Below are 25,978 nucleotides of genomic sequence, written 5' to 3' on the forward strand. Positions count from 1 at the left end.
GTATGTCATCCCTTTTCTGCCACCAGGGGAGGACACCTGCAGTTTGAGCACAGGGTTTCAAGACTGCCATTGTCCAGCCCGGATGTGGCCTGTGCATAGGTGAGAAAACCACTAAGACCTACCACCATAATCAGTGTATAGTTAATAAACCATCTATAAGAGCTTGTAACAGAACATGCTTTTTTGGTCACCTCCTGCAAACATTTGGTAGCTTGCTTTGAACAGGTAGAAGATGAAATCCAGGACTTTCCAAAGTTAATAGCCTACTTAATACTTAACAAAACTTTCCCACATGTTGAAGTCTAGTCTCAGAGCAAACTTACAATGCTGAGTACAAAAACAAGGTCTGTGCGGTGACAACTTCTTCCTAAAGAGAAAGCACCTCACCAGCCATGGCAGCTAGAGACCTGCTCTCAGTCATGCCAAAACCTTTGTTAATAACCATAGCTGTGGTGAGCAGATATTGCCAGCAGCTATGGTAGGCAGTGTCATTACTGTATTGATGACACACAAGCAAAGATCAGACTTGAGAATTGTCTCCGATGCTTTCTGGTTCCTTGAGAAATATGAGAGCTTAAACGTGCTTGGTGCTTCATAATAGGCTTTTGTGTTGCTGGTGGCACTGATGGAATGTATAGCTGTAGTAAATCTCCCTAGAAATCTCACTACAGGGGTTAGAAATGCTTAGCCATTTCAGCCCTGAACTCTTCAGTGTTGTGTGCAACATGTATCTTTTCACTTGATGCGTGTACACGCAAAAGTGACCTCTAGATGCTCCAGCAACTCAATTAAATCAGATTATTTCACAGTAAAAACTTATGGGGGGCAGGGGGTGGGAAAGAAGTAATTTGAACGTGGTTTTGTATAATAAAATAATTCTTCTAATCTGGAAAACTATTGTGCAACCCTGTCCCCTTCCAAGGATGAGCGCTCGACGAATCTGCAAATTCAGTATTCCCATGACTGCGGGTCTCAAAAGGCTCTTGCCGACGTCGGCTAGAGATTCGAAAGTTTCACAGGACGAGAACTGTGGCTGCTCCAGGAATACCTGCATCCCACCGCCACGCACTCGAACCCTACCGCCCTTTCCCAAGGCAGCCTCCCCGGACGGCCAAGGCGCGTCGAGCAGAGGCAGCGCCGGCCAGCGGGGCACGCGTGGGGTGCGCGGGGCGGGCGGGCACACCTGGGCCCCGCCCGGCGGAGGCGCAGGCGGAGCGGGGGCGGAAGGAGCCCGGCCCGGCCCGTCACTACCTCCCCGGCCCGTCCCGCTTCACTCCGCTCTGCTCTGTCCCTCCCCGTCCCACCCCTCATTCCTCCCTCCCTCCCTCCTTCTCTCCCCTCCTCCTCCTCCTCCTCCTCCCTCCCTCCCTCCCTCTGTGCGCGCCGGTGGCGGCGGCGGCGCCGCGCTCCCTCCAGCCGCGCCCGCGCAGCCCCCGCAGGTAAGCGCAGCGCGGCGGGCCCGGGGGCGGGGCGGGGGGTCCCACCATTCTCGCCCGCGAAAAGGTGCCCGCTTCCCATTCCCCAAGGGCTCCGTGCCCACGGCGCCCTTCTCCTCTCTTTGGCTTTTTCTCTGGTGTTTCCGAACCTGGTCGAGTCCCGCGGCGCGCAGTGGTGTGCGGGGCGGCGCCCCTTGTCGGGGCCCTCTCCGGCCGAGGGCTCCTTCGGAATGGGCTGGCGTGGGTTCGAGGCGTCGGGTCAGGCTGCTATTCCTGCTGTCCAAGGCTGGCCTGGAATAAGTGATGGGCACTTGCTTGATTAAGGAACACGAAAACACGAAGAGGACTTACGTGGAGTCTGTCCTCTTTTTTTCTTTCTCTCCATCTTTTTTTTTTTTTTTTTTTTTTTTTTTTTTTTTTTTTTTTTTTTTTTTTTTTTGTCACCCCTTCTCTCCCGAAATCTCTTTGGATTTATTTATACCAAATTAAGGCAGTGGAAAAAGTCCTAGATAAAAAAAAATGGTTGCCACCTCTGTCTCCTGTCTTCCTCCGTCCTTCGGACGAAGAGTCTGCTCAGGCCATGTGGGAGCAATGTCCGTGTATCTGTGGTGTTAGCAAAGGTAAAAGACGGGGAGAAGATGAATGACAACCATAAGGGTGTGATTTATTAAAGAAAGACCAAGAGAGGGGGAACAGGAGGGAAGCTGGAGGACAAAAGCCGTTAGCAAACTGAAGTGAGAAGAGAGAGGTGGAACTAGAGGGACCAAGTTTCTTCCTCTCACTTATTTTCCTATGTTCTTTTTAAATAGCTCCGCGGTGAGAACCATCCCAAAAAACTGCTTCCTATTGAAATATGTGAAAAGTTTTCGTTATCATAAAAATGTTGGAATGTCTGAATTTAATTTCTTTGGGATGTCTCTGTGAAACAAGCTCACACCTTCATGATTTCAGCTGTCTGTGAATGTTAGAAGCTGCCTAAATCCCCCCTTTCTTCTTCTCTCTCTCTCTTTTTTCTTTTTTCTTTTTTCTTTTTTTTTTCTTTTCTTTTTTTTTCCCATCCTTCTTTGCTCCAGGTTTGGGTTGGTTTTCTGTGTGTGGGGGCTTTCTTTAATTGTAATTGTTTGCTTTTGGATTGTTGGGGTTTTTTTGGCTGGGTTTTTTTTTTTTTTTTTTTTTTTTTTGAAGTTCCAGGGCAAAATAACTTGAGGGACACCCTGTAGGCAACTTACTTGTGTTCTCAAAATGTGGGGGAATTTGGTTAACTGCAATCTTTTTACTGCTAAGAACTGCTGCAACTCTTATCTTTTCAAAGAAAGTTTTTGCATGCCAGGTCAGGTTTGGTGTGTTGTACCGTTTGGTCTAAAACGAATTACTCTCAGGTCAGGGAGTCATGTTTCAATTTGGCGGCCAGGGCTGTGTGTTGCTCTTGTGCGAGGATGGGCCATACTGCAGTACTAAAATAATATTTCTGGCAATTTCACCAGTGAACTGAAGCAATACTCTGTGTGCACAGGCATAAGTGAAGCTCTGCCCTGCAGCTTGCTGTTACTGGCTATAGGCGTGCCACATGTTTTTCCTTAACTGATATGTGCTCAGACTTACAAAGCAACCTGATAGGTCTGTGTTTTACTGTTGTTTTTATTAAATATTAACCACACAAAATTAAATGCTGTTTTGCTCCGGAATAGATTGGCATATTCTCATCCTGTGCAGTTGTACATGAATGGTGGTTGCTTTCCTTTTTGGAAGGCAAATAACCAAGGAAATGTTACTTAGGAATACTGAGAAGCACTGCTGCATGATCACTGTGGTGTTGTCTTTATCACTCCCTATTATAGATCGCAGTAGTTAGACCACTGGCTGCTATAAACCTTGTTCTGAGAACTTAGCAGTAGCAGTGCTGGTTGAAGAGAGGAAAACATTAGCTGGTCTTCCTCCACTCTTTAAAACAAATATTGAGGGTCGAAAGGTTAAATGGCTTTTGAGACGAAACCCATGAAAAATGCAAAATTAAAGTAACGCTGCACTGTGTTCCCAGCTTTAATATGTGAACTCCACGTGTGAGTAACAGACCATCTTATCACTATGAGCAAAAAACCTTTGTGTTCATGTGGTTTTCATCAGTAGCTCTGGAAGATTTTAACTAAAATGTAATTCCTTCTCTGCTTGAAAATGCAAAAAACCAAAAATCAGTCTTTAACTTGGTCTAATAGTGTCACTCAGTTAAACTCTTTGGGGAATCCAGGAGAAGTTGTTGAAGAAAGTGTTTTGCTCTGCTTTGTACTTACATGGGATTCACTTTGATATCACTGTGATGAGCCCTTAATAACACCTTGATTGATCATTAGCTGTTTCTCAGTGGCCTCTCCATACTGAGCTTGCTTTGTCTCATATTCAGAGGTTTAAATCAAAAGGCAGGTAATTCTTCTGACCAGTTTATTACTTTGGGGAGACCACCATCATCTCCCCTTTGAGTACCCAGCAGTTTGAGCCCTCTCATAGGTGAGGTGCCGTCTCTAGATGTCAGAAGAGCTGGCTTTGAGCACCTCTAGGTGGTGGCCTGCCAGCATTTACTGAACATTGTTGCTGTGTATATGGCTTTTTTAATCAAATGGATGCAGAGGAAAATCGAGTGCAGCTCTTTTGCTGTCAGAGCTGAGTGGGGAACTCTTCACAGGCCATCACTTACGTTCTTGGAGATGCTCAAGGATACGTGGAAGAATTTGAGAGTGAGAACAGGTACTGTGTGGCAGTTGTCCATTTCACTACTGTTTCCCTCACAAAATTAGAATTTGCTATATAAGTGCAATTTCCTCCTTTTCAGAAAGAAAAGTGCTTGTAATTTAAGAGGTACCTAAAGTCAGTTTAAATTCATAAATGGCATATATGAAGAGTAGCTGCTACACATAATGCCAGGGGAAAGATTCATACAACTGTTTTACTGAAAGAAGGATAGATCAATCAATATTTGAGTCCTCCAGCATCTTTAGTAAGTGGATTAGTTCTTTATATGTTGTGCATTTCATCTGCTTCATCTTTCACAATGAGCTGTATTATTTTTTCCATCAGTTCAGTAGAGTGAAAAGAAACACTTTACTTTCTCAAAAGTTGGTTGTCTTTTGTTTTTCCATCTTCCCATGTCCTTTTCTTTAAGTTTGCTTTCAAATTGTCTATGGTCCTCATTTGTTGCCTTAGGAGTTTATATAATTTGAAGGGAGTATGCTGGTTTGTAGAAATGCTTGATCATGAGGTACTTGAGGCAGTAATGGCTTCAACTGGCAGAGGCTATGTAGCATCTGATGTGGTTTTGAGTTTTCTCTTCCAGGTGTCACAAGATGAAACTGTAGAGATGTGACATTCCTCAGCAGTGCTGCATTAGGACAGAGCTTATACACTTCATGGTTTTCTCCATGTATTTTTCTTCATAGCTAAAGCAAAAGCTGAAGGCTTCATCCATAGCCTGTAGATGTAAATGGCAAAATCTGGATTGGCACTGAATGACTTTAGGTCAGGTGTGAGGCTGATGTGTTGCTTTGACAGAAATACAAAATTATTCCCAGAGCAGAAGAAAGTTCTGTCAAGGAAATGAGAGCTGCTTTTCTACTAAGATGTAAGGGCACTTGAATTTTGGTTTTCTTAATTTATATTTCAAGCTTTGTTTCTTTACAACATGGAAGAATTGCCTGTGCATTCTTGCACTTCTGTTGATGTACTGGTGAGTATGACAGTGAACATCTGAATGTCTGGTGCCTTGGTTTGGTTTTTGTTCATAGTAGAGGAGAATTCTGAGAAGTGCCTGTCCTTCTCTCCTCCAGTGGTGTTTCTTGACTGCTTGACACTCTTTCCGTACTCCAAAGCTGATCAACAGCACACCTGGCTTGCAAAATCTTGTTAATTGTTTGGCTGAAAGTTGCGCTCTACGATCAATTTTCATTTCTTAATGACTGGTATCTAACTGTTGAAAGTACTGTTTCTATTTGTGCAACATTGAGCACTAGAAAAGAATAGAGCCTATGTACTAGTGCTGGCTTAGATAGTGTATGTGTGTCCACATCTCACATGGCAACTCCATGACCATGTCATTTCTCTTACATGCTCTTGACAAAGAACTTTGAGGTGGTTAAAGCATTGTATTTCTCTGCAGAGGGGCAATAGCCTTGCTTGGATTAGTGCAAAGTGTCCAGAATTTCCTGATAGGCACAGCCTGGAATAGTTTGTTGACCATGGTTTTTTTCAGTCCTTTATGTATTTCCTACTGGATCTGGCACCTTCTTGACACAGATACTGTAGGCAGTTATGTTAGCGCACATAAAGAGGAGAACGTGAAGTAAAGAACTATTTCTTCTGATAAAGAAAGTGAATCTTCCCCCTTTGCTTTTGGCAGGCAAAAACAGTCACAGACTCGCAGGGCTGCTGTGGTTCAAGGAGTCTGGGTAGAGCATGCCTGCCCCTGCCAGCAGCACAGCCCAAGAGGGGGAACCACATCCCTCCTCCTCCCAGGATAAATAGCCTGGACAGGGCTCTGGCCTGGGATGTGTGCAGAGTGCTTTGCTTTCCAAATGCCTTGAAGATTTGTGCAGGTGGGCTTTGTGATGGGTAATGGCTTGGCTGCTGGCTGTGCTGGGGAAACAGGAGCAAAGTGTTGTGCCTTGCTGTTTCCCACTCCCACACTGCAATGTGTTCTGCTGCTGAAATGATAGTAGGCAGTGTGGATCACTGGCACAAGAAATGCCTTCAGTTGCAAGAGTGGAGAGGCTGGATCTCTTTTAGAAGGAAATGTATTTTGGGAGTACAGATACTGTATTGCTGAGAACGGTATGTAGACTTTTGTGCCAACTGAACTATCTTTATTTGAGATTTCTTTAACTTGACAGGCATTGGAATTTTTTTTTTTTTTTTTGCTTCCCTGTGATATTTATCTAGATAAAATTTGGAGGTCCTCTCAATTTCTTTTTAAAAATACAAAGGTGATATGAGAGCCCAATATTATCTTTCTGCTTTTACTTCTGACTATGACTATGAGGAAAACACCTCCTAAAGTAGATTTTTGTAACTGCTGAAAAAAATGTCTGTGAGTTTGATAGTCATGTATGATAATCCTCAGTTAGCTGTAGGCCTCATGTTGCCATATTACAGACTGTTCTGTCTTTTCTGTAGGAATTTACATCCCACAGTGGCCTTTGGAGTAAAATGGATTTCACAGGCACTTCATGCAGTACATCCATTTCTTTGCCAGCTAGAAAATGTATTGCATATTGCAGTGCTTGCAGGAGCAAGCCTGAAAGCATTGGATTAACATCAAAGGCAAGATCTTTCTGTGCAGAACACTGGAGATTTTAAGAGTGGTAAAAATCTGGCAAAGAAAATGCATACTATTTTTCATTGCAAGCCCCTTTCCCTCCCTCCTCCCCATCTTTTTAGGATGTGTATGGCAGATATGAAATATTGCTGGTACTTTATTTATGGGAGCAGAAGTTTTTCTTAGAAGTTTTTTTACCATTTGAGGATGATTGTTTTCACCCTGGGTGGAAAAGTATAGCTACTGTAGTATCCATTTTTTATTAAGAAGTTAGCTACAGCAGTTAATGTTGGATGAGTATTGAGTGTTTACAGCATAGAGAAAATTGTATCTTTCAGTAAATGGGTGATTATTTAATAGCAGGGAGCTGAATGTGAAATCTAGCAAAGACTTACTGGAATCAAAGCAGTTGAGGGAGATGCTGTACGGGTCACACCTGTTTTTAGGATGGTTATACTTCAGGTTAGTGTTTGTAGGAAAGCAGAAAGACTAATAAGCTCTCCAGCTTTCATATCTACGTAGCTTTCAAGTGTGGCAAGTGTTGTTTTGTCTGCTGCAAAGGGATATTGATAAAGGGTCTGTAGCTGCTGCATTTCACTAAATGTTTAGTCTTTTTTTGTTTTTGACTTCTTGTGGTTGTCAGATCTGCCGGACAGTGTTCTGAAGCCTTGGGCTGCTGCTGGTGACGAGCAAGGGAACTGGGGTGGCATTGCACAGCTGCAGTGTGTGAAGGGCAGCATGCCTCCCTGAGCCAGGATGTGGGTGTCCACAGCCAGGGTGTTAGTGAAGAAAGCTCAAATTTGTTTACCACTCAATTCTGAGTCAGCTTTGCTGGCATCAAGTGAGGTGGAGGGGTGGAAGGAGGAGTGTAAGGCTCTGGGAATGCCACCAGTGCAACAGTCACTGTCCCTTCAGCTCACAGCATAGAGGCCCAGCGGGTGGTGAGCACCCATACCCTCCTGCTTTAGATCAGGAAGAGGCAAATTGTCAGGGTGGCACCAGCTGCTGCTAGTTGGATGGCTGGTGGCAGGAGACCTCGGTGGAGAACTGCAGGTTAGTACCTCAAGCCAGTGGCAGGGTCAGGAGAAGGTCAACTTGGCCCTGGACCTTCCCTTGTGCTGGGTGGTCATTATTGTGGTCAGTATTTTTTTTGGTTTGTGTGCCCGCGTTAGGTGCTCACTGAGTCTCTTGGTAAGATCTGTTTTCTTGTGGTTACTGTGTTTTTTTACCATCTCTTAGTGCAACAGTGGTGTCACTTCTTGGGTCCTAGAGCTTTCAAGGTTTCATGGTTGTGTTACTAACCGTTTTCACAGTTACTTGTAACAGAATATGAAGTAGCAAATGGTGGAAGCCTTTATGTGTGCTTGATGTTCTATCTGGACACTTCTGAGCTCTTTTGTTGATACTCCAGCTAATAGAAGTAAATTATACATTTTTGTGCATAATAGAGCTGTTGTTTAAATGCCTATTGTGACAGGTGTGTTTTAAATGATTGTAAAGACTGGACCAGTAGTTTTACAAGATGTGTACAGTCTTCTTCTGTGTTGCAGTGGGAAGGGTTTCATGTGGTAGTAAAGCTGTAATGTGGGATATAAAGGGGAAATTTGGCTCTCTTGCCTAAGGTTGTGCTTATAGGACTAAAATTCATAGCACATTTCTGTCGTTGCATGCTAACTTTGAATATATAAAACTAATTATTGAAGTAAAAAAGATTCGAGAAATTGGTAGGGCAATTTTAGATAGAAAAGCAGATGTTCAGACTGATAATGACAAGCTTGTAAGTCCCAAAGGAGAGTAAAACACAGTAAGGTCTGTATTAATACTGTGTTGCATCACTGGCTATTGCACTTGGCAGGTGTCTTTGCAGATGTGTACACAGCCCTGCTAGGGTGCTGTATGTTGTATTGGCAAATTATCAGGAGAATAACTTGAACGTTCCCTGCATCTATCTGAGAATGTCTCCAGGCATTCCTGCCTTGTCAGGTTAAACCAGACATCTAGCAAGAGCCTGCTGTCCTGTATGTCACAGTAACACTGGGATGTACTAGGAGAGGTGTTTGAGCATATGCTAACCATCCACGTAAGCATTAGATTTGGCTGAGGAGCAAAGCCTGGGCTTTCAGTGAAGAATTCATTGGGATTTTGAGCCATTTCTGTCCACATGTCTCCCTGTTTGTTGCTACATTCCTGCAGACACAAATCCAGCACATCAGTAGGTCACTGCCCTTTCATTCCTCTTGTCAAGGAAATGGAATTCAGCAGTTATTTTCCTGAGATGCTGCAGTGGGACAAACAACTTTAGGGAAATGGAAGTGTGGGTAGGTACCCAGCATTCAAGGAGTATCATCTTGAATGTGACTTGTACTTGAAAGATACCATTATAAATGGTCTCAAGTTTATTGGTCTTTCTGTCTTTCATTTTCCTTGCTGTCCCACACAGAATGTATCATACATGGAGAGCAATTCTGAGGAAATGGGCCAGGTATCTTTGAGCTGCCCTGGGCATGGTTTCTGCACAGAGCTTTCAGAGCTGTCCCAAGGTGGCTAGCAACATGTCAGGATTGTTTTGCTTCTCCTAAAGCTTTTTATGGAACTACTGAAAACTTTACCTCAGAGTATTTCCCTGCACAGAAGCCTTGCAAACAAAAGAAGACTTTTCTGAACTGGTGTTTGCTCCCCTAGTTTTTGGCTTCTTGTTTACAGTAGTTACAGTGTCCTATTTCAGAGGCCCATGGGCCCATGTTATGCCCATTTCAAAAGCCATGGGACTGGAAACTGACTGAAATTTCAGAGTATTACTATAATCACAACAATCCTAGTATTTAGTGAATAGACTAAAAATAGTTTCTGGAATTATTAATTTTTGCAAGCACTTGATAGGAATAGCATAGGTTAGTGCCTGCTTCAAGAAATACGGGGTGTTTCTGTTTCCTGCCTTGGATTGCTTAAGTTACACATCCAAAAGCATCCTAGGAGGTTCAGCCTAGAGGAGAAAATTCAGGAGGAGATGTGTAATCTGATGGCAAAAGGGAATTGCGTGATTTTAGAAAACATAAATGCCTTAAAAATAATATGCCCAAGCAAACGCTTATGCCATGATCCTATGTATTTCCATCCCCAACATCTTGTCCACGGAGTTTCTTGCAATCAGTTGCCCATACTTTTATGACAAATTTGTATTTGAGAGACTTGTTTACTGCTTTTTCAGTTCCTCTTTCTAAATTGTTCCTAATATGCTATGAATACTCTGTGAGGGGATCTTTGTTATAATTTTTGTGTGAAAACTTTTTCCCTCAGATGAGTGGCACAAAAGTGCAGGAACAGCTTTGGCAAAGAAGCTACACCCTGCTCCTTCGTGCTTCATGTGAGAAAGGAGAGGGGGAAAATCCTGACTTTTCTTGGAGCTCCCAAGATGAGGTGAATTTCTTGGTTGGTAGAAAACACGAATGTGCACTTGCCATGCATCTGCCTGCTGCAATTGGGCCGGAAGTCATTCTGTGCTCTGTATATCCTTCTGATTTTTCCTCTTGTGGTTTGACTGACTTTCCTCCCAGGACCCTGCAAGTGTCATCTCCTGCTTGTATGAGCTGTGTCTCCACTAGAGGGGGGTGGCAGTATTGCTGTAGTGGGAAACTTCAAAGATTTGCTAAGTTGAGGTGCTTTACTCTTCCTTCTTGCCTGGCAGTGTTGCTCCTTGGGTTAAGTGGAGTACCCTTGGAAGGAGGCTGCTGCAAGGCTGAAAGCAGCAGCTGACCAAGTAGTAGGCATTGGATTTCTCCAAAACAATGTCAGTTCTGCCAGCATGCCATAGTGCATTTTTGTATAGAACCATAGAATGATTTGAGTTGGAAGAGACCTTAAGGATCAGCTAGCTCCCAAACCTCTGCCACAGACAGGAACCCTTTCCACTGGACCAGTGCTCAAAGAACTGTGCAGCATAACCTCAAACAGTCCCTGGGGTTGAGGTATCCACACCTTCTTTGGGCAACCTGTTCCAGCATCTCATTACTCAGTAATGAGTACTCTCATTTACACAGTTAATTTTTTATTCCTAATATTAATCAATATATGCCCTCTTTCTAGTCAGTTACCCCCTTGTAGTGTACCCTTGTCCCTCCCTTTCCAGCTTTTTTTTATAAGCCTTCTTTAGGAAGGTGCTGTAAGGTCTTCCCTGAACCTTGACTTCTCCAAGCTGCGAAGCCCCTCTCTCTCAGCCTGTCTTCATAAGAGACGTGCTTCAGCCTTCTGGTCATTTCTATGGTCCTCTCTGCACTCGCTCCTTCTTCTGTTCAGAGATTCAGAGTTGGTTGCAGTACTCCAGGAGGGATCTCCTGAGAGTGGAGTAGAGGGAGAGTATAAGGTTGGCTGACCTAAGAGAGGTTGCTCAGTAGCAGGAAGCTGGAAATCAGACCCAGCATGCCTAAGTGGGCTGTGTCAGGGACGAGAGTAGCTGTGCATGGGCATCAAGCTTTAGTGTCATGGACACAGCTGGTGTGTGCAATTGTGGGATGCCTAAAAAATCTGGTTTGTGGGTGGATTTCAGTACGTTCTCCTTTTGTGGCCTGGATCCCTTGAACTCTTTAGTTTATTTGTGCGGTCACAAAAAAAGTCTTAGTGGTTCCCAAGTAATGCTTTATGGCTTATGCTTTTGTTACAAAACTGTCTGAAGGAGGCTTTGAAGTGTGTATGTGTTTAAAGTTTGTACCCATGCTAATGTGAACTAAGTTCCAATGGAAGAGCTGGAGGCAAGCTACCAGAGTTTTCATTTTCTTTTTTCTTGAAGAATAATCCATTTATATTCAGTTGTACTTTTGGCCAATAGAATTGGGGTTTTTTGCCTTTCTTACTCTTTTAAAAAGGTGAAAAAAAGGATGTTGTCTAAAAAATGGTGAGGCAGGCTAGATAGTGCTTGGACACTAACATTTCTGTCATCATATGTGTTAGAAGAAAGGGGTTTTGGTTTTGTTCTGTTTTTACATCAACTCCATTCTGCCTCCTGGATTTCTATTTTCACTTGAATTTGTGGCATCTCCCAAATATTCAGGTTGAAATATTTTTGTTTCTGTTGGGCATTGTATATATTGAGGACCAAGTGAGAGAAGCTGAATAATCACTGAGGTATGGTGTGGGTTTATAACAGCCTACTTAATTCATGTGACCTCTTGTATGCACCAAGAGCCTGTCTGCTAAACACAACTTAGAGTAAATCCAAGTCAATTCTTAAAGTGAATTAGTGAAGCTGTGAGCTAATCCTCTGTATTTACCTGCTTGTTCAGATAGGCAGCAACCTAAGTTGCTTTAAACTTTAAACCAGGGCATATTTCAGTAGTGCTTTGCATTTATAAATCTTGAAATTCATAGAATGATCAGCATAAGCTACCCAAGGCCAAAACCCAGTACTCCGATGCAGTTCTCTACCAAGCATCTCTGACAGCTGCTGCTGCTTTCCCTGTTCCCAGGATACTTTGGGGAGTGCGTTATTTCTTGATCACCTATAACAACTGTTACACAAAAAGTCCAACCATTTGAGTTGGCATACTGTAGACAGCAGGGGGCATGACGCAGGCTGTGAGGACTAGGAAGCTCTGTTGACCTCTGCCAAGAAAATAGTTACCAGCCCCAGTTTTACAGCAGGGATTCACAGATTCTGGGTGTATTGTTCTGAGCACATCAGATACTTGCATGATGGACAACAAATAATTACCTTTCATTTGTCCACATCAGGTTTTTTGTTGTCTTGAGCTACTGGGTTTGCTCCCCCTCCATTTTGACAAGATCAAAAGGAAGATCTTATTTCTGGGTCACTGCTGTCCATCAGATAAGTTTGTTTGTGGCCTTGGGAAAGAGCAGTGACATGAGAATAGGGAATTTAAATGATGTCATTAAGATAATTCTTTCTTATTGTTAACTCTAAGTTCTTTCAAACTACTTTTAGGATATCTTTGCAAAATACAGCACCGCAGAAAGTGTCTGGAGAACAGTCAGTTGAACCAATGCAGATGTCGCATAAGTATTTCTAAGGGAGCATGACTGTTATTTCTGGTTTGAGAGATTGATAAATAGTTCCTGTGTCTGCATTGGTGGTGGCCTGAGCCACATTAAGCTACTGGCTTCTTTTATGTATTCAAGTCTTTAATGTATTTTCAGGAGTTGGAGGAATAGGTGGCAAATTTCTATTTCAGATAAACTAAATTAAACTCCAGTTTGTGTATCACTGGTCATGGTGCATGTAGATCTATATTGAGGTGGTGCCTTTGTAATTTGGGATTTGGGGTTTGGCATGCTTGATTTTGAACTTCCTTGGCTTCAGCATTTCCAGATTATTGTATTTTGTGGTGGATTATTCTGCCTGAGGATTGAACATCTGTTTTGTGGATGTGGGGTAAAAAGGAAGTATTCATTTTAAGGCTGGCCCCCCTCAAAGCTGCTTAGAAAATTGTGACATTTTGTTATCATCCAGATGGGTTTTTTTAATCTAGCAGAAGGATATTGCCTGAATGTTTAAATACAAACTTGTTTTAGAAGAGTGCCAGCCTGTTACTGCTTTTCTGAGTTTAAAAGAAAAGGTGGAGTTTACAAATGGAGTTGCTGTTGCTGATCCATGGAACTCTTGGATTGTATCACTTTGTTATTTCTTCTTGGAAACAAATACTAAATATTTTTTCTCAGTTGTTGAGAAGATTAAATTATTGTTGTTTTTTTGTTGGTTTGTTGTTTTTTTTTTCTTTCCTGAGGAGTGATAGTTGGAGAAAAGCTTCCTGTTTTCTGATATAGTGATTTATACCTCACTAGAACCATAATCCTAAAATGGCTTGGAAAGGACCTTAAAGATCATCTATTTCCAGGCCCCCTGCCATGGATAGGGGCATTTTCCCTAGACCAGGTTACTACTAAAAGCCCCATCCAACCTGACCTTAAAGACTTCCAGTGATCCACACCTTCACTGGGCAACCTGTGCAAGGTCTTACACCTTAGCAGTAAAGGATTTATTCCTAATATGTAATCGAAATCTACTCTCTTTCATTTTGAATCTATTCTTCCTCTTCTTGTCTCTACATGTTGTTGTAAAAAGTCCGTCTCTGTCTTTCTTGAAGGCTCATGTCAGGTCCTAGGTTGCAATTAGGTCACCCTGCAGGCTTCTCTTTTCCAGGCTGAACAGTCCCAATTCTCTCAGAGTTTTCCTTATAGGAGATGTTCTCCATCCCTCTAAACTTCTTGGTGGCCTTCTCTGGACTCAGTCTAAGAGGTCCTTGTCCTTCCTGTGCTGGACCCCAGAGCTGGATGCAGGGTTCCAGGTGGAGCAGAATCCCCTCTGTCCTCTGCTGCCCACGCTGCTTTGGATACAGCTCAGGATACGTTTGGCTTTCTGGGCTGGGAGTGCTCATGGCTGGATCATGTCCAGCCTCTCATCCACCAGCATCCCCAGTCCTGCTCACAGGGCTGCTCTTGATTTGTTCATCCCCCAGCCTGTGTTGATACTGGGAGTGCCCTGACCTAGGTGCAGCACCTTGTCCCTGGTGTTGTTTAACCTAATGAGATTTCCATGGCCTCACTTCTCAAATTTGTCCAGGTCCCCCTGGATGGTATCCCTCCTTTAGGTGTGTCAACAACACCAATGAACTTGGCATCATCTGCAAATTTGCTGAGGGTGCACTCTATCCCTGTGGCTGTGTCATTAATAAAGTTGATACAAAAGTCTTTGCCCGTTGTCTTCTTTAGTGACATTAATTAATAAGCCAAATAGTCATATGAATGTATTGAGAACTAAATTCTGTCCAGTACCCTTTCAATTCCAGTGTTCAGAATAATTTTAATGAGCAGCTCCTTGCTCTCACTTTTTTTTTTTTTTTTTTTTTTTAATAACAGAAGAGGACAAAAGCACCCACCACACTTGCTTCTTTTATACACAAATTGCCCACAATGATGGCAACAGTTAATAATGTATCTTAAATTATGAGCTATCTATCCATGGTTACTTTGACCTTTTCTGCCTCTTAGTTAACTCCTTCAAATTTCATGTCTGTCAGTAGAAATAAACAAATTTAAAAGAGTTTCAGAAACTCTTTTGAAATTACTTGTTTTAGAAGTATTTGGTACTATAGATGTCAGTACGTTGAAAGTGTATGTTTTGAAAATACAGTCATATGACAGCAGCTTCATTGTGGTTGTGCCATGAGAGACCAGCCATACTGTAGTGACTTGTTTACATAAACCTGATCGAACTGGCATTATTCTCCTGGAGTTGGTGTCTAGCTGCATTTTTGCTCTTTAATTTCTGGAAGTCTACAGTAGTGAGATAATGTTGAAATTAGATGATTGCATGAATTATTAATCTAGAGTCTTCCTACATCATGTTGCTTTACTCGAAATGCAAAAATTAAAAATTCACTTTCAGGGATATCTTACTGTTTCTGTACTTACCAGTTAAAAAAAAAAATTGTAGAGCTGCTGCTGAAGTTGTTCCTTGAAGATGGTGCTATGGCTAGTAGAGATGTTTTTAAAGCAATTTTTGTGTGTTTGGTGTGATTGTTTTACACTGACCTGTTCATTGTGTTGAAGAAGCTCGTAATACGTCCCAAGAGACATGCATCTACCAGCCAACATCCCTTGCATTCAGGCAGTTGCTCACTCTTTTCCCCGAGAGAGTGGGAAGAGACTCTTAAGCCTTAATCAGTGGCAAAGCAACAATCATCTCTAAGCAATTCCTAACAAGCAAGCACTTATGGAAGTCATTAGGAAAAGCTAGATGATGACTGAAACAATTCTAGAGATGCTGGATAGTAATGGGAAGACAAACTGATGTGTTGAATTTAATGTGTTGGGCAAACAGCAGGAAAATGAGAAAATTGAGGAAGCCACGCAGAATTTTTTTGAATTTTCAGACAAAGCTCAGCTTTTCAGAGAAGTAGGAGGCTACAGAAGATGAGGTGTCATTCTGGGTTTAAAAAAGCAGCAACAAATTCTCCCCAGGAGATGGGTGTGGAATAGATAAAATATGGAAATAATCAGGAAAGGAGGTTTAGCAAGTGAGAGAATTGCACAGGATGATGCAAACTGACCTAGGCCAGGGAAGTATGGAAAGGATCCTGGAAGAGGACAACTGCATAAAATAAGTGGAAGTTTTGTCTGACTGCAAATGAGATTAAGTGCCTCAATCTGTAGCAGAGAAAAAGCTATCCTGTATGTGGTAAGGAGAAGGAGTATGATTCAGTTTTAGAGAGCACAGTCATGACAGTTTTAGCAAAAAAGAAGTTGAGATGTTAATAAAAAAATTAGGAGTGTGTATTTTTTTTTCTTTATTTTGGTAAATTTCTTTTCGTCAGTATGCAGAGAAACCTGATGTGCTGCTGCATCCATTGTGCATTACCCTGCTGCTGATGTGAGTCCAGTTTGTCTCACAACTGACATGGCTTAGCGTGAATGTGTTCATGATTTCACGTTACAATGACAAATCCTATGGGTTTGTCCTTTCAAAATATGCTTTCTGTCACTTAATAAAATGTGACATTTCTTCTCCCTCCAAAAACCCCAGATAACAAAAAAAACCACTCCCTCAAAAAACCCAAAAACAACTCCAAGACAAAAACAATTCCTGAAAGAAAGAACAGCTTGTAATTTCAGGAGCAGTCTACTCACTTAAGATCATCTGGACGTTCTTTCTGGGGCTGAACCTCAGAGCAGGTAAAGGAGAAAGGTAAATGTGTAGTTTAATTACAGACTCTTGAACAGTCTGCCCTTTGGTGGAGCCCAGTGCTTGGTGGTGGTCAGTCTGCTTTTGTCATCCTCAGAAGGCAATTTAGAGTGGCATATGGAAAAGATTTCCCTGCAAGTTAAAGGCTTGAGGATATTATATAGGATATTATATTCTCTACTTGTTTGTTTGTTTATTTTCATTGAAAATCTGGAAGAGAGGTTTTTGTCCTTTAATACATTTGGATTGCTCTTCTGCTTTTATTTGGGGGTATGGGCAGGATCTCTAACCTTCCCTTGGTGGGATCACTGTGAAGCTATCTTTGCTGAGCCATGTTCTTTCTGACAGCCGATTATTTCTCTGAGGGAGTGCAGCTGCATGATGATACTGTTTTATTGTTGTAAATTAATTCTGTGTGTGATAAACGATTAGGTGATAGATGTCTCCCTAATCTTACAGTGGGGAAAAAGGACAGTTTCACACAACACTCCCTCTGCAGAGTTTGTGAAACTATTTAGCTTGGTTAAGGGGGCTCCACTTGGGGCATCTTCACAGAACTTGCAGGCTCTTTTCTGTCATGTGAAGCCTTAGCAGCAGTCTTGTAGTACTTTTGTTAGTTAAGCCAGAACAATGATCCTCCCCAGATTAGCTACAGAGCTTCTATTTTAACAAGTATGACTGACAATTATTTTTTTTGTTTGAAGCAGAGACTGCACTGTGAATGCAAATGACTTAGATTTAAGATCCTCTGTGGAGCCTTGTGTTGTGGAAGAGTCCTGCTGAATCTGAGGGAAGTTTTTTAAATTTCTATAGAAATAAATTTCTAGCCTCAAATCACTGCTGAAATCTTCATCTTTTTTCCTTACCTAAGAAAGGCTAACAGCTGTATTTTGAAAGTAAAGACAGTAAAGACTGAAGTAATGTAAACTGGAAGTGTGTTTTAGCCCCGGGAAGTTGCAAACTTCCCTGCAGCAGTTTTTAAAAAATCTAAAAGTCTTTGAGGTGTATGGATATGATTTGATGGAAGGCAGAATGGAAGACAGGAAACATGACTTTCTTTTTTTTTGTTGTTGTTGTTGTTATTTCTTTTTTTTTTACTCCCGGGTTAGTAATATACTTTGAGAGTTCTGCATTTTAGTTTGACCTCTAAGTGAGCTCATGTTTGTTTTTTTTTTTGTTTTGGTTTGGGGTTTTTTGTTGGATGCCTTTTAGGTATTGTGAAGTTAAATTTTCCAAGGTGTTGTCTGTTATTTTGTTTTGATTTGCTTAAATAAAAGCTGAGTGCTCTGGCAAGCTGATGCTGTTTCAGTAAAGCAATCTGCAACCTGGTACACAGCTAAATATGCTGCTGTCCTGTTTTTGATGCTGTTCATGGCTAAAAAGGTGATTACACTTAATATTAAGCTGAATGTATGTTTTGGCTGACAAATTGCAATCAAAGCAGGCATCATGCCAACACAAAAGTAGATGTGTTACTTACATAGAACCACAGCAGTAATAAAATCCCTGACTCTTTGTTATATCTTTGTAACACTGAATCACTTCCAAGACAATTGTTCAGGGCATGCTAATTCTGAAGGGGCAGCAGTGGTGTAGGCATTACCTGTTTTGACATGTTCAGTGGTTGGATTTGATCTGTAATTGGGACAGTTTTTTGTCCGGTTTTTCTGGTTGTCAAAGTCCTGAGTGTTTGGATTGCTGAAAACAAAGAAAAAAATCCTACAAAAACACATAAACACATACACAGGAAAAAAACCCAAATCCAAAACAAACAAAAACCAGCCAAAACAACACACACACACACACACACACACACACTCACACACACACACACAAAAAAAAAAAAAAAAAAAAAAAAAAAAAAAAAAAAAAAGCGCATAAAAACAAATGGAAAAAACCCACCAAACAACAACAGCCACAACACCAAAAAAACCTACCCAGAGAAAAGCCAGAAAACAGATTATATGCATGGGATGATAAAAGGAAGGTGGTTGTCAATGACTGGAAGAGCATACTGACATTTTTGTGGTTTGTTCTGATCTTGGCTGTCCCTGCCGTTTGACCCGGGTCTCCCCTGAGATTTTGAGGTGAGTCAGATAGCATGCTGGAGATCAGGTGGTGGGTAGTGATGGCACTTGTTGTCCTGTTCTCTCAGTGCCTAGGCAGGAGGCTGTCCCACTGGCCTCACTGACTTCCCTCCTGTGACCCAACCCCAGTGCACAGGACATCCTGTGAATGCAGCTCAGGCAGTGCTTCTGCAGATCTGCTACAAAATATTGTTATGCTACACAGAGTGCAAGAGTGAGGCTTAGTACCAATCAGTTCTGGGGTTTGGGCCAGCCAACTATCCATTGTAGTTTCCAGGTTATTTATTTATTATTGATATGTCATTTTTTGGTGACAGTGAAACATTTAAAATACTACATTATTTTTGTTGCAGGTCTCCTTCCCTCTCCTTCAGTCCCTTCTAAGCCTTGATTATATTTTGTTTAGCCAGTTTCTGTGTTGTTCATTTTTTGTGTCAGGTTGGAAAATGATCCTTTTTAATAATTGCTCTGTATATATTTGTGCTGAAACAGTGCAATGCTTCATCAACAGCAGGAGTTCTGTGAGCAGAAGCAGACTGAATTGAAATTGATGCTGTTGGATTAACGTTCTCAGATTGTGAAAGAAAATTCTGATCTCTTGAACAATACCTGCAAGGAATTGACATTTAATGTCAAAGTGAACTGAACTGTGGACAACTGTGATGAAATTCCCAGGTCCGTAGGGATTTCCTCCACAGGGACAGACATTTGATGAAGAAATGTTTCTAGATATAAATTGATTTCCAGTTGTGATTTTGGTAAGTATATGCACTGTGTTTTAGGGATGAAGTAGTATTTATATAAGCATCTTCTATTTTGTAGAGTTATTCCCTATCTTCAGTGCATATGTAAGAGCTTTTGCCCCTGTATATCATGCTAGTCCAACAGCAGCATGAAAAATCCATCTTGTTTCCTGTGAGGATCTCAGTTTCTTCTGCAGAAGTGAACAAATAAGCTCAGTTTTACTGTACCTTCAATCTGTCTTTGTTCTTTATTCTTAAGCCTTAAAATCTGGCCAATTTTTTAGGGCTGGTTGTAACTTTTGTTAGTTTTGTAACTTTTATCACTCTTGATACTGGGAAAGGGCAGCATCAGCTATGTTTTACTCTGGGTTTTGGTTTTGTTTTTATTTCAGTATTTGCAAGGTAGCGATTTCATATTGTTGGGTCTGAACCTTTTCATATGTTAGCAAATTCCATTCTATTTCTCTAGACAGTGAAGCAAGACTCAATAAATGTCTGGCTTTACTGACAGGGACTGTTCCCAGGCAGGTTGATGGTGCAGCCAGCACAGGAAGCGTGGTGAACTTGTCCCTTGTTTTTGGCACTCCCAGACTTCCACGACCTCTCAGTAATATTTCACAAATCCATTTTCACAGTGAATTTATTTATTCTTATGAAGAGTTTCCAGATGGGCAAGAAGGTATAGCTCTGAAGGTTTTTAAAGTGGTTTGGCCAGCGATTAGAAACAGCAGGCAGGAAGGCTTTGCAGGTGGACATACCTGTAGAACTGGTCTTCACTGGGACAATGGAGGTGTTGCATGTGCTGCAAGAACAGGTGTAACTTGGCATTTTGTTGGTAGCTGTACCAGTTTGATAGCAAACCACTGATTTTCCAATTCAGAACTACATTTTAGTAGGAAAATTGAAATAAAGGCAGAAAACACTAGCTTTGACTAGAGTCAGAATACAACCTGACACCTGGTTGGTCAGGGGGGCGATAGCAGTCAAATTAAATCGTGGATGTGGTTCTGTTGAAGTGGTAATCCTGTAGTAAAGTCTGGTCCTTCTCCAGTGGTGATTGTCAAGCTCTTTTCCTCTGGGAATCCAGTGGTAGATGCTCTGGTGTTCTACACCTCAGATTATATCCAGGTGGCAATGTTTGGTTCCTCCCCATGGGCAGAGGGTCTCACAATGGGATGATGTAATTTTGAGTCATGCCTTGTTGGCCCATGAGCAGAAGATATCCCTTGGAGGAGTTGTCAGGGATGTGTCTTGAAAGAGATAAAGAACACTGCCGCACCTGGTTTTAACAGCTTATGAAAATGGTGATAGAATACTTACTTTTGGTTGCATCTTACACTGTAACTTAAGACAGTAGTTGGTCTGAAGGTGTGCTGATTACTTGCAGTCACCACTATTAAACACATTTAGTCAATGTCATATACAAGATCTCTTTCAGTACTTATTGCCATGGTAATAAGATAGTGGATGCGATGATGCTCTTTATCCTGCCTTTTGGAGAGGGGTATCAGGTAATAGAGCTGGGCTGATACCAACCAGTGTGCAGAATTTGCTCTGTTAAACATGTGCATTCAAACACACTCTATCAGCAAAGTTTGACCAGGACTGTTAAGTTTATGCTAACTTCCAAACTGTTAGTGCATTTACTGAGGCAGGAGTAATGGTAGTCTCTTTGCTGAGACATCAGAAGTTTAATGGGGAGATAGATGGAGGGGAGTCTCATTCCATGGAAAAAAATTGCTCACTGTCATTCAGAAGAACTTTAGGGCAAGGGTACAACAATGGTCTGCACCATCTCTCAGGAATTCTTTTTTATTTCTTTCCAGCTTCTTTTGCCCAATACTGAATCACAGCTATTACCTTCTTGCAGTTCTTTTAAGTACTGAACAGAATGCACAGAGTTATCCTCATTTGCATATACAACACCCCATGGAACAGAGAGAGGGGAGAATTAGAAGGAAATTGTAAAGATCACAACCACTTCCACTAAGGAACACACTAAAGGCAGGTAGCTCAGCTTGCAACCTGTGCACACCGAGCTACTTGTATTAACTATATTCCTTAAAACAATTTAAATTAATGTGGCTTGTCCTTATGTTTTGGTGGTGTCTTGGTTTTAGTGAAGTAAGATCAAGGGATCTACCCAGGAAATTCAGTTTTTAGGAGTAAAATGACAAGACGGACATTGTCAGTTTCCAGTGGATGAAATCAGCAAAATAGCAGCTATGTACCCACCAGCCAGTAAGAAGAAAACACAGACTTTCTTAGGAATTGTGGGTTTTTTGGAGGATCCGTATTTTAGAGTAGAGTCAGATTGGAAGCCCTCTCTATCAGGTGACATGGAAGAAGGATGATTTTAAGGGGGATGCTGAACAGCAACAAGTTTTTGGGCAAATTAAGCAGTAGATTGTTCATGCAGCCCTTGGGCCAGTCAGGATGGAAGAAGATGTAAAAGTGTGCTCTACACCACAACCAGGGAGAATGGACCTTTCTGGAGTCTCTCATGAGAAGTATCTGGGGAGACTCAAGGACAACCCCTGGGGTTCTGAAGTCAGCAATGCAAAGGATTCAAGGCATCCTACATCCTGGCTGAAAAAGCATATCTGGTAGCTTATGAAGGGGATCCTTCTGCTTCAGAAGTGATTGGCACCAAGGTATAGATCCTCCTGGCATCATGGCTCCCCAGTGCTGGGCTGGATATTCAAAGGAAAAGTCCCTTCCACACTTCATGCCACTGATGTTATGTGAAGTAAGTGGGTTGCGTTTGATCACAAAGCAAGCTCAAATAGGAAATCCAAATCACCAGAAGTCATCATGGACTGGTACAAAAGCAAAAATTTCAGATTATTATAAGAGAGGTAGAGGTTATGTGGCATGGGCTGAGGAGGCCTTACCATATAATCAGCCACCTGAAAATGCGAAGCTATATTCTCTCTTTACTGACAGTTTGTGCCATATCTCATGGATATATCAAAAATGGAGAGCTGCTGTATGGAGTCCTATATGACAAGTTGCAAAGCTGTTGAGGGAAAAGTTAGATCAAGTCAGGTTGCAGAGCTTAAAGCCATCCAGCTGGCTTTGAATATTGCTGAATGAGAGAAGTGGCCAGCACTCTACCTCTGCACTGTCTTGTGGGTGGTGGCAAACACTCTGTGGGGATGGCTGGAATGATGGAAAAAAGACAATTGGCATCACAGAGGGAAACACATCTGGACTTCTGAATTGTGGCAAGACAGGTCTGTCTGTGTAGATGAGTTGCTGTAAAAGTGTGTGCTGTAGATGCACATGCACGCAAGAGTCAGGCTTTTGAAGAGCATTGCAACAGCAGACAGATGGAAGAACTGCCAAGGTTGAAGAGTCTTGAGTGGATCTGGTCTGGCAATAGGAATTACTTCTGGCTCAGTGGGCCCATGATGCCTCTGATCATCAGAGAAGAGATGCAACACATAGATGGGCTTGTGATCTAGGGGTGGATCTAACCATGGAAGTATCTCTCAGGTTATCCATGACTGTGAAATGTGTGCTGAGATAAAGCAGGCCAAGAGGGTGAAACCCTTATGGTATGGTGGGAGGTGGTGGTCTAAATGCAAGTAGGAAGGCCTGGCAGATTGACTACATCACCCTTCCCCACACACACCAAGGCATGTACTATGTGCTGACCATGGTGGAAGTCACCACTGGATGGCTGGAAACCTACCCTGTGTCTCATGCCACTGCCCGGAACACCATCCTGGGCCTGAAAAAGCAAGTCCTGTGGAGGCACAATAACCCTGAGAGGATCTGACAATGAGACTCATTTCAAAAATAGACACCTGGCCCAGAGAGCACAGGATTGAGTGGTTTTATAATAGTCCATGCACCAGTCTGCAAAAACTGAACAGTGCAATGGACTGCCAAAAACCAAATTGAAACCAATTGGTAGTGGGACCTTCAAACACTGGGATCTACATTTAGGGAAGACCGCCTGTTAGTTAACACTAGAGGCTCTAGTATTAGAGATTCTGCAGTTTGAGCTGGCCCTGCCCAATTCAAACCTCCACGTACTGCAGAAGGGGATAAAGTCACTGTAGTGCATATGAGAAATGTGTAAGGGAAGACAGTTTGGATTAGTGATGCCTCAAGAAAAGGCAGACCCATCCATGGGATTGTTTTTGTTCAAGGACCTGAGTGCACTTGGTGGGTAATGCAGAGGGATGGGGAAACGTGGTGTATTTGCTTTTTGGGTGAGAAGAGTCTGTAACGTTAAATTAAGTAATGCTGGTTGCTGAATGACACTACCACTGTATGCCATAACTACCAAGGACAATGAGTATGGATGCTCCAGATACACCAGTTGTGAGTTCCTCGTAGAGCCCACAGTCATGGACTAAATGAACACAATGGACATCTTGGAGAGATGGCCACTGGTTCTGGAAATTATACCTGTGTTTATGTGTATGTGTATATATGTATGTGTGTAAAGCTGGAAGGTGTGGGATTAGGGCATGATGTAGATGGCATAGAATAAGGGGTGCATAATGCTTGTTTTTGGGCTAGGACAGAGTTAATTTTCTCATAGTAGCCATGAGAAGTCAGCGCCTGGAGCCCTGTGCCTAGGTGGTTGTTCTATGCCATGCACATCACCACAGGGGCATGGAAGTAAGGGAATCTTGCTTCCAAGAAGGAGGGAGGGCTTACAGTTGGGAAGAAAAACATGGGCACAGAGGTCTGTGCATGGTTCATTGTCTCAGGGGCAGCATGGCACCAGGTCAGTCTTTGAGCACTTCTGCATGTAAATCACCTTCTTTATGTATACTTAATGTTATTAATATTGTTGCTGTTACTGTTCATATTCTTATAGCATTGCGGTTTCCAGTAAATTGTTCTTATCTCAATTTGGAACAGCAGAAAAACATTTGTTATGCTCACTATCACTTCAACAAATATTAAAATGAAATTCTAGGCAGGACAAGCCGTTGCTGTTGCTCTTCCCTGGATGGCGTTAATTTTTCTTTGTGACTGGTAAGGCTGCCATGGTGGGGTGATGCATTTTTTTTGTGAGCTGAATGAATTAATTGCAAGCAGGATTGTTTAGTAAAGGCTGCCAGAGGTGAGTGATGCCAAATGAATACTTTCAGATGGCAAAAAATTCAGATGTGACATCTGGAAGTGTGACATTTTTATGAGATCTTTTTCTTATTTTCTCACCTTTTTTACATGGTATTCAAAAGTTTTATTTTCTTTGATGACTTTACAGGACATGCCCATCTGGGATCAATTAGTACTTTACACTGTAAGATGAATAGATTTCAGAGTTTTTTTTTTCTTTATGATGCTCCCTATTAAGAAATGTTTGTTTTCTCTCTTTGTATGACAGACAGGATTCTAAGCATACTTTTGGTTTTGATTTAAACAGTATTCCCTAAAGTCAGGTTCAATTGTAATTTTTTCCCACCTTCATTCTCCAAAAGTTGCAGCATATCAGGATTAAGAGAAAATACTTTAAAAGAAACTAAAAATGACTTGCTGTAAAGTTGATGCAGTGAAACTGCTGCTTTTAAGCATGTCATGAGAAGAACGGGAAAAAAAGTCTTCTGGGATCTTATTTAAGTTACAGTTGCAACAGATCACAAGACATTAATGAGTTTTTGGTTGAGGATTTTTAGGCTGTTCATAGAGTTTTACTGAAAATCACTGTCAAGTTGCAGAAGCTTCCCTCAGTCGGAGTTCCAAGTTGATGCTATCTGTTTCCCTCATCTGGCCATAATAAAACCGGTGGATTTCAGAAAATTAGTTCAACTCTCATTTTTGAAAGAAAACAGGAAACCTGAAAGTTGCATTTTTTCTTTCACTTTGTGAAGACTATCGTGGCAAGATGCTACATCTCCATTTTGTGCCCTCCCCATGAGTAGAGAAGAAGAAATTTGGAGCAGGGAGTGGAAAGAATGAAAGGCTACTAGCAAGAACTGAGTAGGAAAGAATAGGGGTCACTGGAAAGCTATATAAAGATGGAAAATGTGATCCTAGAGCTTGGAAAATGAGACAGCTACACGTGACGTAAGGCATGTGGGGATGTGTTGAAATGTGAAGCAGGCATTTCAAGATGATGCTTTTTAAGAAGGAGGAATAATTTCCACAGTGGCGTGCAAAGGTTGAGTTTAAATTAACAAGACAGGAAAAAAAAAAGACATAACTGAATCAGAAAAGCATGTGGAGCATAACTTTGCTACAGCAGTTATCTGTTCTTTCTTGGCCTGCTAAATGTTGCCTTTGAAAAAAGGAACTTATGGCCAGGAAAGTTACTGGTGTTGTCTGTGTAGCTATAGCATGGCCTAAGTTTGAAAAATACTACTGAAGTTTGGAGTAATTTTTGGTATGTTTATTAGATGCTGATTACACTTTGCATGAGTAGATTTCTGCCATGACTTGCAGAATAGGAAGGGATAGATGAAGACAGCAATAGATGTCTGTCCAAAATCCTTTATATGGTTATTAATTGTGAGTTGTGTTGTATATATCTAGTCTCACTAAGGGAAAAAGCCAGCAGTAGTCTTAGTCTAGAATTTTTTTATGAGGTTTACACAGGTTTCCCCCTCCACCTTTTTCTTTTTGTTTTCTTTGCACACAAGAGTAGAAAAAGAAAAGAACATATCTGTGGAAGCTGGATTGACCTTGATAACCATGGTAGCTATGGAGATAACTTTATTCAATTGAATCAATTTAAGCAATTCTACTGATTAAAT

At 41.8% G+C, this 25,978-nt stretch overlaps 1 protein-coding gene across 1 annotated transcript in view; it reads left to right on the forward strand.

Annotated features, from left to right (window-relative positions):
- The first annotated feature begins 1,372 nt into the window (after positions 1–1,372).
- The window catches only part of LPAR1 (lysophosphatidic acid receptor 1), a 69,356-nt gene continuing 44,750 nt past the window's right edge, over positions 1,373–25,978 (forward strand). Inside the window, exon 1 of the mRNA XM_066338471.1 lies at positions 1,373–1,439. The gene's annotated coding sequence lies outside the window, so the exon portion shown is untranslated. The remainder of the gene's footprint in view (positions 1,440–25,978) is intronic.

This window comes from Sylvia atricapilla, chromosome Z, assembly GCF_009819655.1.
Source record: "Sylvia atricapilla isolate bSylAtr1 chromosome Z, bSylAtr1.pri, whole genome shotgun sequence".
NCBI lineage: Eukaryota > Metazoa > Chordata > Aves > Passeriformes > Sylviidae > Sylvia > Sylvia atricapilla.